Raw genomic sequence first — 14,056 nt, 5'->3', positions numbered from 1 at the left:
ATATTTAATTATTTGATGTTTGGACCTATAATGTCCCCAAGAGGTCATGTGTAAAGGGCTTGGTCATCAACCTGTGGCACTGCCGGGAAGCAGTGGAACCTGTAAGAGGTTGGACCCCGTGGAAGTAGATGAGGAACTAGGGACCTGGCCTTGAGGGTGCTCTTTGGACCTGGATCCTCCTTCTCTTTCTGCTTCCTAGCCACCATGAGGTGAAAAAGCTGTCTCTACCACACTCTTCCTGCCATGATATACTTCTTGGTATAAACCAAGATCAACATAGCCGAGCAGCTATGAAGTTACAGCTTACATGGAGCTGGCCCCCCAAAGCTTTACGTGGTCATGTGGGGCTTTCCAGAGGTGGATGAATCAAGGCTGTGCAAATGGAGATGAGGGGTGTGGTCCTGGGATTAAGGGTGTGTGGTACTAAATTAGTCCACTGATTGGAATTAGTATGGTTCTGGTTGTGGCTGAATTTGCTGAAGACAAAAGCCCCATCCTAGCTGTGGGTGGCACCCCTTAAAAAGACTAGCAGCCTGGATGGTATACTACTGCTTCTTGCATGCCAGGCCATTTTCTGTTTCTTGCTTGCCATGAGCTTGGATTTGCAGTCATAGGACTGTGAACACACTTCTCTACAAACTGTAAGCTAAAATAAAAGTTTCCTCTTTTACCTGTGGGTATCAGGTACTTTATCCCAGCAACAAGAATGTAACTAAGGTATGTGGACTACAAATGCTGAAATTCATGGCAAAAATAAATATTTTTTCCTCAAATGTGAATTTTCTCAGGTATTTTGTGATAGTGAGGAAAATGTCAGTTACATAATGCATTTGCTTATTTCCTAAGTTTTGAATCTAGTTGAGGAACTCCTATTGTCACATGAAAAGAAAAAAGAAAAGCTCCAAATTTTATCTTAAATTTAACTGAAGAACTAGGCAAGACAATTTTCTAAGGAAGACAAACATTTGAGAGATCAATGTAACGATAACAAAAGGCATTAAGACAATCTATCAAGAAAACAACGTCTTAAATTGTGATGCCAGAAATTAACATTTTCCAGTTACAGAGAAGCAAAGGAGTACAGGATGTTTGTGACAGAGATGAGCATCCTCAGGACATGCAAAGGCAATCCAGAAGCAATGCTGATAACTAGTCAGATAAGGAACAGTACAATGCTAATACTACGTTTGGTTTAAACATTTTGAGGTGTCCGCATAGACACTGTAATGCATTTAAATGCATTCTGCCGTATGCTGCAACTGTTTCTATAAAGATTTATTAAAATGTCAGCTTGGCCTTGATTACACTGTAGGTGCTAATGGAAATGGTCTACAAAGGGAAATAGAATCTGTCACCATCCTAGGTCCAGGGATTGGTGAGAGGAGCCAGTATACAGAGGTTATGCATAGACCTCCATCCAGGACAGAGAGAGAACTGGGAGAACCAAACTCCCAGGACTTCTCAGGGATTAGCCTGTGTGAAGCAACAGATAAAATAGGCAGCAAGCAGATGAAGTCTTTAGAAAGATTTGAAGAATAATTTTCCATCCCACCCAACTTCTTACAGTAAGAAAAAAAATTGTGTGCAAGATCAGTCATCATGCTTTGGATTATGCTGTATCTTTTTTGGCTGCTCTGATTGCTACTTTTCATTCTTCAAATCACTTTCTACATGGCTCCCAAATGTAAATTTCATTTATTTTCTCCCTCTTTTGTGTGTCACATCTCTAACAACTTGAAAGGAGTCTGACATCAGTTTTGATTTCTTAACATCTATTTTCTACTGATTCAGAAATGGTAATGAAATCCTTTTTTTATTTTAAGAATTAAATCTTAGATCATTCTCTTATTATTTGTGTGACCTTGGAAAACTGAATATATCTGAGACTGACATTCCTCATGAATTTTATGGAAATAAAAACTAGGGCATACATAGATGTTTTTGATAAGTAAATGAGGTGAATTGGGTAAAGCACTTGGCAGAGTGCCTAGCATACAGCCTATTAATATTAGTTGCAATTATTATTAATTATAATTAGTCAGATGATGATAAATATGTATCTCCAACCATAGTATTTATACTCTATCTCAGCTTTTATTTCCAACTTTTGGCTCATTATATCTTACTTTTTTACTGCATATTCAACATTTGTAGAATCAAACTCCCATTTTTAACTTTTGAAACTGAGCTACCCATCAAGTTAGTCTCTAATGAGATTCTGTAGCTATCAGCAGCATATCCAAATATTACTGCTATCTTTTTCTTTCCATAATTCACCCCATCTCTGTAGTGGGCCCGATGCCCCTTGGCCTCAAGTCCAACAATTGCCTCCTCACTCTTCTTCTTTTTATTGGAGAAATTAAATATTGGAGAAATATTAATATTCAACAACCATTCATCTTTGTCTATAGACAAAGTTGACAGCTTTCCAAGTTTACAGTGGCCCTAAAAGTAAACTTTATTCTCCTTATAAAGTTAGCTCCAGTCATCATTTTCAGGTTTGCCTGTTTCCAGGAAAATATTTAGGCTCTCAGGCCAGGGATGTAGCTCATTGGCACAGCATCTGCCTGGTAAGTGTAAAGTCCTAAATTTGATTCCTAGTACATTAAAGAAAGAAAGACAGAAAGAACGATAGATAGATAGGTAGGTAGGTAGATAGATAGATAGATAGATAGATAGATAGATAGATAGACAGATAGACAGATAGATGCATAGATTGATTGATTTAGGCTCCAGTGAAAAACGAATCATCTCTGAACCCACACACTTCCATACCAATAATTTTATTCTCTCTTTCGGAAAAGTACTCATCAGTGAAGAACTGTGAAAAACAGTAGACACCCTTTAAAGATTATCTGTAACAAAATAATATTTAGGCAAAGCTTTTCTTCAGTTTCATATTAACTTGACCAGTGATTTCTGAAATTTCATTTTTTTTTTATTTCTTCTGCCACTTCATTGTAACATGGAGATGGATATTTATGTCTCCATTGTTTCCTCCTTTTGTCTCCACTGAGTTTGAGGATTTAGAGGAAAGCTATAAATTTTGCATTTACATTAGTTTCCACACAATGTGCCTGGTTGACATTCAGATGTTTGATTCGTTGTGTGCCCTCATCACTTAAAAAGCTCTCATAAAAAAATTTCTCATGCAACCTATTCAAGGTTATTGCTAAATGAAAGAAACATGCATTTCATTAAATATATAAGCTCTAGGTAGCAACTTCCACCAAATTATTGAATATTGCTTCTTAAAAAACATAAAAATTCAAAGGAAACTACACATTTTTTAACAAAGCAAAATATCACAAAATAGAAATATAAATGTAATGTCTGATACATTGTGTCAACTTGAGAAGTTTAAAGTTTAACTAAGAAATTCAGCAGGGGCCCAGCTCTCCTACTTTGTAAACATCCTCATCCTGTACAAGAGGGCACAGAGATGGTGTGAGTGCTAAACCTGCCCTAGGGCATGCTGCCTACAGAAAATATAAAGGAGGAAATGAGGCTTATTCTTCCCCCATTTTTGCTCTTGGTTCTGCTGTTTTCTACAGCCTTAAACTGTTCCCCCGCACCATGCCACTTTGTCTTCGAATGAGCTGGTTACAGACTGAAACCTCCACAAACTGTGAGCTAAATAAACCTTTCTTTCCATAATTTTGGGTGTCAGCTGTTTTGACTCAGCAGTGAGAGAAAAATAACTAACATGATATGTATCTTATTGCTTGAAGCATTTAATTATTAAAATATAAAGGTTCAGATTCGAGTTGTTTTCTGAAGCCAGAGAAAATTTGCACATTATTTGGAGCTGACAACTTAAACATTCATAGTAAAAGTGGTTTGAAATAGATTCAGAGAAGGATACCTAAGAACAGCTTTGCTCAACTGAGGTCTGAGATGCTCTCCTGGAGACAAATTTGTAGTTTATATTTTGGTTAATTTTCTGACAAAATCAACCAAAAGAAATACATACATTTTCCAGAGAAATATAATTTCTGCACCCACAATTCTCACAAAATATAGTCACCATATAAAATGTACAACCCAAAGTTACCCGATCCATGAAACACTAGGGAAATATCATTAATGCTAAAGAAAAAGAAAAATCATTGAAAACAACTTTGTTAAGTCTCATATATTGAAATCTTTAATGATATTCAAAAGTATGAAGGATAATTTTCTGCTGTAAATAGAATCTTAGACTATTTCAAAATAGAAAGAAAAACGCTCTATAAATAATAAAATGGAAATTCTTAAAAAATTTTATGATTACTAGTTGTGTTCAACAACACAGTAGCAATAGCAAGGAAAAAGTCAACAATTGTTGTAATTAATAGAATTTATCTTAATAGAAAAACATTAAAAAAAATCTCTGGTGAGCTGGACATGGTATGGCACACGTAATTTCAGCACTATAGAGGCTGAGACAGGAGGATCAAGTGTGTTCGAGACCAGCCTGGGTTATACAGTGAGTTCAAGTGCAGCCTGCACTACAAAATTAAAACTTGTCTCACGAAACAAACAAGAAAAAAAAATACAATATATTGAACAAAAAAAGAGAAGACTTAGTGACTATGAAATGACATTATAACATGTAAATTATGAGTATTTGAATCACAAAAACACAGCAAAGAAAGAATAGGACATATTTTGCCTTGGTGATAGGTGTGAATTGATAGATTTGAATTCACTCAACTCTAAGCAGTGGAACAAAAAAAATTCCTTGTGTAGCATAGTTAAACTGCTAAAAATTACTAAAGATAAACATATTAAAGCAGTCAGAGAGTAACAAATCTTGTTGAAGGAGAACAATTATCTATATTAACTTTGTATTAAGTTTTGAATATCTAAAACTGAATAAACATTTAATTACTATAGAAAGATATATAAGTCCATACTTAGTGAGAAATATATATATATATATATATACATATATATGAACATAAAGATGTTTTCAGATAAGGAAAAAATTATAACTGATTCCCCCTCTCTGTTAATTGTTTTAAGCAAAATATAAAATATCTTTTATAAGCTTTAAGTGTCTGTGCTTATTATACATTTGACAACTGTAACATAAATGATTGGGGGGATCCACAAAACATACAACTTTTTAACATTGCCTGTTTTGTAGGAAATGTCACAATTTTACTTTTATGGAGCCAATGAGAAGACAAGGAATTATAGTCTAATCCAATAGCAAGCATGTAATGTTGAATATTGAAATGTATACCAAAAGTATGATCAACTCAAGTGGAACTCTAAAACATACTCAATCTTCTAGGAAAGAGTAAGGAATAAATAATAAAATAGTCAAACATAGCAAAGTAGTAAACCTAAGATTAACCATGTCAAAAAGTATACATAATGGTAATGGATTAAACTCTTCAATGAAAGTCACAGGTTGTGAAAGACAACTTCCAGCCAGACTAGTCATAGAGGAGGGAGAAAAACAGGGAATAATTAAAACCAAGAATGAAATTAATATCAAGAAAGAAATGAAATTTCATTTTGCAGCACATAGTCAGTAAGGGAATGAGAGATAATTAAGGGTAATTTTATGATTAAAAATATTGACAACCTAGATTTTAAAAGCTCTTAAAAATGCAACTTATAAAGAATACAAATTTCAACAGAAAACGTACTGTATCATTATGTCTCATTTTAAAAATGTAATTACAACTTTATATGACCAAATTTTCCAGAAGGAAAGTTCAGGTTGAAGTAGTATCACTTTACAATTTTATTCAACTTTCTAGGTAAAAATAAAATAATTTTAAAAATCCTTTTTAAAAGTGAGAGGGAAAACAACCTGCTCCTGTGGTCAGCATAATTTGAATACCAAAACTGGGCAAAGACAATAGCAATTGAGAAAACTACAGACACTTAGCCCTCATAAAAAGAGGTAAAATATTTTAAATCAAAAGGAAAGTCAAATGTCCCAATATATAGTAGGGTAAGATGACCATATTTGGTACAGTTACACTTTTTGGGAAGGCAGAAAGTTGGTTTCAATTTTGGAAAAATCAATATAATCACAGAAATATTAAACTATTAAAATGTAAGAAATAGTGCAAAATATATTGACAAAATTTGTTATAATTTCTATTTAAAAACACCAAAATAAAGAACTACCTAATATTATAGTGCAATGCTATATACTATACTGATCTGTAGTAAAAAGAAGTTCTGATTAAGAAAAGTCTTGGATTATAATCCATTTCACATATACATGGAACCAAATGACAAGAACAGAAAAACAAAACATTGCTAAACTGTGATATAATTCAAATTAAATTTTGGTGCTGACAAAAATAAATCACAAAAATATGCATGTGGGAGGATATAGAAATCATCAAGGACAGAATATGAGGAAAATTCTTAGAAATTTTGCTATGATAGTAAGATTCCTTAGATTGAGTTACTGTCTTTCATACACTTATCAAAAATATGTGTCTATACTTAAGATTCACCAATACTTTTCATTTAACTGTATGTTAACTTTTTTGGGGGGTGCTAGACATCAAATTCAGGATCTCATGCTTGCCAGGCAGGTGCTGCTAAGCCGCAATATTATATTAATTTAATTCATAATTTCCTTATGCCAATCTTAATTAATGTTTTGAAATTTAGTTTGAAAACACCAGAATGTTATGATTAATTAATAAAGATATTAACACACTGACAGATACATGTTTTATACAAAAAAGAGTTACATGTTAATGATAAAATTATGGAGGTAACTATACACATTCACTGTACTTTCTTCAAATTTATTAAATATATGCAATAGTTAAGAATATTAATAAATCACATATATGCAATACATGTGTATATGCCTATATGTATTTATATACTTTTTCATTCCAGATAAGATAAAAATTAATATCAGTGAAAGTTTTAGAATGACTTTAGGACTTTGAATAAAGACAATAAAACTTACAAGTTCAGACTGAAATCACTGAGTATCACATAACATAGTCCAGATTAGAGCACCTATGTTATTCAGCAAAAGAAACAGAAACAAATTAAAACTTCTTCAATTGTCCTATGGAACTCTCTGCCAATTTCTTGATTTTTGTGAATGAAGGGCAACCAAAAATAGCAATATACAGCTTTCTTTAATGCAGTCTCATACAAGGAATACCATAGAAATAGAGTTATAAATACTGTTTTATATGGAGAACAGATTGAAGGATCACAATTATAGAAAAGCTTAAGAATTGTAGAATTCTCATGAGTGACCTCTTCAAGCTATTTGTCAATCTCGAGTCAAGTGGAGAGAAATTAAGAATACAGTGTGAACTTACAAGGTAAGAATGTAGGTTTCTGGGCTGATGGAACTATTTCCTATCTTCCCTGGAGCTACTGGGGCATATTCATACTTCCAAAAAGCCAGTGAGCTGAATTAATATTATTTCTACAACTTTTCAGTATGCATAGCTTAATCAAAAATTATATTAAATATAATAGAATGAATCAGTTCTGGTATTCTGTAGCACAGTGAAAATATTAATAGCAAACAACAATCTACGATAAACTTCAAAATAACTGGAAGATTCCAAAGACTCCTCCCCAACACACAGACGTGATTACTATTTAAGGAGATTGCAATGTTAACTGCAGTAAGTTGTTCATTACATATCGTGTACATTGTATGTGAAGATATGGACAGCTAATTGGAAGAAAATATAAGACAATATGATAGACCAAGGAAGTTATCCAGTTGCCTTGCTTTGAAATCTGTGTTTCTTACATTATTATCTTATGATCTATTGTGTTCTGCTTAATTTTACCCTCTTTAAAAATAAAAAAAACAATATAAATGTGAAATATGTACAAATGCTGTGTATGAGTGAAAAATAAAAAACGATAAAAGAATTCAGCGAGAAAATTACATCTGAGACTAAGACACAATTGACAACTACGTTGGTCATCTCTTACTTCGAATTGCACACAAGTGGTTACTCTAAAGGTCTTAAAGAAGCAAATCTGCCCAACAACTCCCCAACTTCCAAATGAGGGATGAGGGTTAAAGTTTGAGAAATGTGTGTAACCTAGAAATATTTTAACCTTCAAAAGACTGAAAACAAAGCTATACTATCTCAAATGCTGATGGCCTTTTCTAGAATCACCTACCAGATAAAAATTAAGTCCCCCCTGGAGAAAAACATTATAATAAAGACTGTTATTCCCGCTCACACAGTGTAAAGAAATGTACTTAAAAATAGCAGATAAACCACTTCTATTCTACACTGGAATAAATTTACCAGTTATATGAGATGAGAAGGAGAAATCAAGATGTAAATATTTGAAAAAATATTTTAGATGAAATTATTAAAAGCAAAGAAAATCCAAAGTAGTCTTAAAATTATTGGCAAATAAATTTGGTAAGTATGCTAGGGAGAACACCAACATGCAAAAATCAAGTGCATTTCCAAGTATCATCAAGATACAATCAGAAATTAAACCTTGTAAATTAATATTTATAATCAGATCATGAAACATTAAACATACTACAGAAAGTTTATAAGAAATGTGAAAGAGCTGTGCAGATTTCTACAAATATAAATGAAAATACTTAGACTAAAACAAGTGTAGTATTAGATAATTTTTGAAATGACAACCAAATTGAGCAACTTTCACTATCAGCTATCAGTCTTGCTTTAATATAAAAGTAAAGTAATAATACAGTGTCATTTTTGCAAAAGAATTTTTTAAAAATGTTCTTAATTTTTCCAAATCTGTAATTCCATGGCCAAATCCACAAAAATTAAACTTTTAGGTTTATTACAACGTTGATACTGAAGTCCTGAATGAAAGCATGCTCTTTAAAAAAAAATGATTGTAGATGTATAGGGAGTCAATAAAATATTTTTGCACTTATTTTAATGACACATGTGAATATATTGCAGATACTTTTTAGAACATCATATAAATCTAAAAAAATACGTTGGACACTAACGCTATACCTGTAGTACCTGCAGATATTATTTTTTATCCTGGAAACAAAAACCACCACTGTATATGAAAAAAATAACTGTATATTTTATTAGTACCTCCTCTACAAAAATGTCAAAGTGAATATATACTGCGAGAAGATATTTGCAGTTCCATACATATACCCAATAATACTGTATATCATAATCAGAATGTGCAAAACATATACAAATTTAGAAAACAGTTTCAAAAAAATGTCAAAGGTGTAAATAAAAAAGAATGCATAGTAACCAACAAACAAAAAAGGATTTTCACTAAACTGACTTTTTGGAGAAAAATAAATTACAACTCATGGAAACATGTGAGAACACATAAAATGTAAACTTGTCAACATTAGCTACTGTAAAAATATCACTTCATGAAAAGCTCTGTGAGCACAACTATTAGTAAAAACCAATTATTAGGTATCCCCTGTTCCTGCAATTTCACTCTTGAATATACACCAAACAGAAATAAGGTATACTCCTGAAAATTCGTGGTTTAGATTTTGCAGCCTCAATCACTTGCAGATTTTTCCTGGAACCTAACTAATAAATTGCCCGCAGTTTAGCTAAAACTGCTAATTTCCTCAGCTATTGATTTTTGGAGAAAGGTTTGCTAGCAGCCAATCCGAGAGCATTATTCTGTTCTCCTTGCTACTGATTGGCTGCTGCCCTGTAACCCATCTCTGGCAACCACCAGCATTTCTGCATCATAACAGGTTGCTGTATGACCTGTAGCTCTCTGAAGTATTCTCAATTTTATTCTTCTTCAAGTCCTAAAATGCTGCCAAATGCCTTGCACCTTCTAAGCTTTGCTAATATTGTATTTTATTATATTAAATTCTCTAACTGTGGGAGACATACCCTAGTTAGGTTTAAATTATAAAAATAGGTATTTAAAAGTGTTCATTTTCTGACTTTATTTGAAATTTGCAGTTTTTCACAACTTTTGAATGCTCTAGAAACATAACCCTCATGAATTTTGGGGGGCGCACGGTACATTTAGGAACCAGAAATCATGTACACACTGAAATATCCCTATCACCAGAATTTATAATATTTTAAACATTGATATGATCACTGAAAAACAGAACGGCTAAGTAAACCATGGCAGTTTTACACAATGAAACCCTAAAATCACAGACATAGGTAAATTGATTACATCTACAACGTGGAAAAATCTCAAGACATAACATTAAAAATGTCTGAGAACAGCTCTATCTTGGGCCACCAACCCAGAGCCGTGGTAACTGGTAGGAACCAACCACAATACTGACTCCTGCTCCTTCCAGCCACAGGACTCAGGGAACTGAGCTCGGTGGGGTGGGGATGCCAGTGACACAGTAGGACCCAGCTAGAGTGCACATGATGTACTAGAAGCACCAGAAAGCCTGAAGCAGTAATAGTAAAGACATGAGCCACCAGGTGGGCAGTTAGGTGAGCCAGCCATGTGTCTGGGGACAAAGACATACAGAATAGGTCAGGTGGGCAGGGCCACACCCTTTTTTCTCTCTCTCTCTTTTATTCATTGTTACCTCTTATTTTTCATCTTTTTTTTCTCTCTCTTTCTCTCTTTTAAATGTCTGAGGAAAACTCCAGCCACTGAAAATGAATCCCATATCCCAAAGCCAAAAACAAAGATCATACTCAAATACAGCACCAATTCCCTGCAGTTGTACCGGAGCACACATTCTGGGCTCAGATTTGTAACTACTACAAAACTCTAGACACTGAAGGAACCTCACTGCTCTTGATAGTCTACTGGGTAAGTGTGTGGGTTTTTTTAATTTGTTTTATTTTAAAGAGATTAAGATAAAAGAGGACATAACAAAGCACATCAGATCAGAGCAATGCAAGTAACACAGCATCTTACCACCAGACAACCCATAATAAACAATCACTACCAGATCATACCATACCACTACCATAATGTCTCTTTCTTTAAAATAGTTGAGCATAGCTTTATATATGATAGTATCAAGCATAACAAAACAGTATAAAACCATTTAAGAGAATGAAAGCATTACAGGGCTTTCAGAAATAGCAGAGAATGAACAATGGCTACTATGCTATCTCATTTTCCATAGAAAATGTGTTTATACTATCACACATAATAATATCCAATAAGATATAATAGGATAGAACCAAAGGCAACAGAAAATCAAAAGCATAGGAGGACTTCAGAGTAAGATGACACTAAATCAGCTCTGTCTTCTTTTCTTTAAAATAGCTGTTTATACTCTCACAGATAATAAAATCAAACAAACTAGGATGATAAAACCATTCCAACTAATAAATGCAGACATTATAAGGCTTCAGAGCAATGTAATGGGGAATCATTATTACTATAAACTCTTATGTACACTTACCATTTCTTACACTAGGGTGACTACACGGTATTTATACATGTGAGTTTGATTTATTTCGCTTATGCGTATGGTCTCAAGTTGTGCCCATTCCTTTATAAATAACTCAATGTGATCATTCTTTATAGCTGAGTAGTACTTCATTGTATAAAAATACCACAGCAGTGTGTTTTGCTCTGCTGTTTATTTTTATTTTAATTTTGTTGTTGTTTTTGCTGTTATTATTGCTGTTTGTGCTTTTCCTTTTTCATTTCTCTTTCTGTCCTGTTTTGCCCTGTTTTGATTTTTCTTTTTGTATGTGTGATATTTTTTCTGTGTGTGATTATTTTTGTTTCCTACGTTTTTTCTTTTTTCTTCTCTCTTTTTCTTTTCCTGCTCTTTTGTGTATCTTTTCCCTTTTGTTCATTCTGTAGATCTCTAAACTTTCCATTCATATTGTTCCATTCATCCTCTTCCTCTGCTTCATCAACTATCTTGCTTGATTTTATGAAACATTCATGTAAGTCAACATGGTCTCTTTCTCCTTCGTTCTATTACTACTAGGTTTTCTCTTCCAATCATCCCCTTTTGTTCTACCCATACCCAAAACTTGGATGATCATCCTATGCTCTCCAACTTTGCTCCTATAGTATTTAACATCACCCATCTCTTCTCATCCCCTATCTCTTTTAACTACACACTGCCACAATGGATAAAATCACTCTACTAAGGGCCAAAACATTGCATACAGGCTTCTTCTGTAAGTTGGGTTATATTATATAATTGTAGAACTTGTTCTTGTGGTTAAAGATACCAGGCTAACAGTTACCATAATTGTCAGTAGCTAGAGCGCGCTTGAGTCTATTTTGCTGTTATTGTTTAGCTAGGATATCATACTTATTATAATCAGTTTTTCTCTTCCGTAGGAGAACATTGCAACTGTGGGGGTCTTAGCAATCACCACAGTCCAGTACCAAAAGAATGGGACTTGAATCAAAACAACTTCACATTGTTAATATATTGTAAAAATGAGTTCTTTGGATAGAAATGGAGACTTAAAACCACCTATATATAGAAGATACACTGGGGAACAGATATCTTCTGGGAAAGCCTTGACACCAAGAATAAAGATACATAACATAAAAATATATATGAGCATCAACATATAAAACAAAACAAAATAAAATTAGACAATAGAAAATGGCAAGCTGAAGAAGAAAAATTCAACTCCAAACAACCAGCTTACCCAGGAAGAGTTCAGAGTACAAAGAAATAGATGAAATCAGAAATCAACTCAGGAAATCTCTGAAATGATAGCAGCAAAAATGAAAAAAAAATAGAAGAAAAAAACGGAAACAGTCAAAAAATACTATGGGTGCAAAAAGAAATGATGATCAAATGAAAAACATTATGCCACACATATTTTAAAAAAGAGAGAGAAGCTTAGGAAAACAATGCAAGCCATGAGTGTTGAACATAGACTAGAAATGGAATCAATGAAACAGATCCAAACAGAAATTCATATTAAAAACTCAATTGAAAGTGTATGCAACAGATTGAATGAAGGAAAGTATACAGTATTGGACCTAGAAGACAGAAATATGGCTAAGAAACCAGGAAAAGAAAGATATCTGAAAATAGCAAAGGATCATGAAAAATCAATTCAATAGGTACAAGACGAAGCAAAGAAAAACAAAATAAAATTGATTGGAGTCATTGAGAAAGCCATAGACTGCACAAAAGCCACTAAAAAACTCTTTACAGAAACAGTGGTAGAAAACTTCCCAAACATGGATAAAGAATTTGACATACAAATTAATTAAGCATATAGAACCACAAATACCCATGACTAACATAAATCTACAGCAAGGCATATAATAATCAAGATTTCAGAAATTCAGCACAGGAATAAAATATTAATAGCAGCTGGAGAAAACAAACAAATCACCTATAAAGAAAAGCCAATCATAATGACTGAAAACTTCTCAACATAAACCCTCAAATCAAGGGCAACCTAGAGTAAAGTGTTTCAGTTCCTAAAAGCAAAAAAATCTTGAAACTAGATTGGTGTACCATGAAAAAACTACCTTTCAAAACTAATGCAGAAATAAGATACTGCCATGACAAATAATACCTGAAGAAATTTATAACGACCAAACCAGTTCTACAAAATGCTTTGAAGGATATTAGAAAAAGATAAAGAAGACCACAAACATGTGAGTGCCAGTAGAAAAAAGCTACCAAGAAGGGCAAGCAATTAAAGAGAAGAGAAAGAAAGGGAATTAAAAACAGGAAAATAACTGGAAAGAGATAAACCAATACATATCAGTAATAACAATCAATGTAAATGTCTCACCTTACTACTCAAAAGAAACAGTAGCAGAATGGATCAAGAAACAAGATACAACAATGTGCTCATTCAAGAAACACATTTAACACAAAAAGAAATTCTTAGACTAAAAATCAAAGGATGAAAAATAATTATTCATATCACAGGAACCCAGAAAAAGTAAGGTTAGCTATTCTATTTGCAGACAATGTAAACTGTAGACTAAAATGGATTAAAAGAGACAAAGAAGGTTATTACATATGTATTAAGGGAAAATTCAAGAAGAGATAACAATGATAAATATATAAGCACCAAGCAGTGACTCACCCAACTATATAAAACAAATATTAAGGGGATGGGGATTTAATTGAGTGGCATAAACACCTGCCTTGCAAGCGCACAGT

General features: G+C 33.2%; 1 long non-coding RNA gene across 1 annotated transcript in view; it reads right to left on the bottom strand.

Moving 5' to 3' along the window:
• Window positions 1-14,056, bottom strand: part of LOC134471711 (uncharacterized) — a 1,254,606-nt gene that overhangs the window by 336,465 nt on the left and 904,085 nt on the right. The gene's annotated exons all lie outside the window — the stretch shown is intronic.

Source organism: Cavia porcellus, unplaced genomic scaffold, assembly GCF_034190915.1.
Source record: "Cavia porcellus strain 051 isolate PalLab524CR breed Dunkin Hartley unplaced genomic scaffold, mCavPor4.1 scaffold_19, whole genome shotgun sequence".
Classification (NCBI taxonomy): Eukaryota; Metazoa; Chordata; class Mammalia; order Rodentia; family Caviidae; genus Cavia; species Cavia porcellus.
The sequence above is the reverse complement of the archived record's forward strand: the minus strand, read 5'-3'. Positions and strand labels throughout refer to the sequence as shown.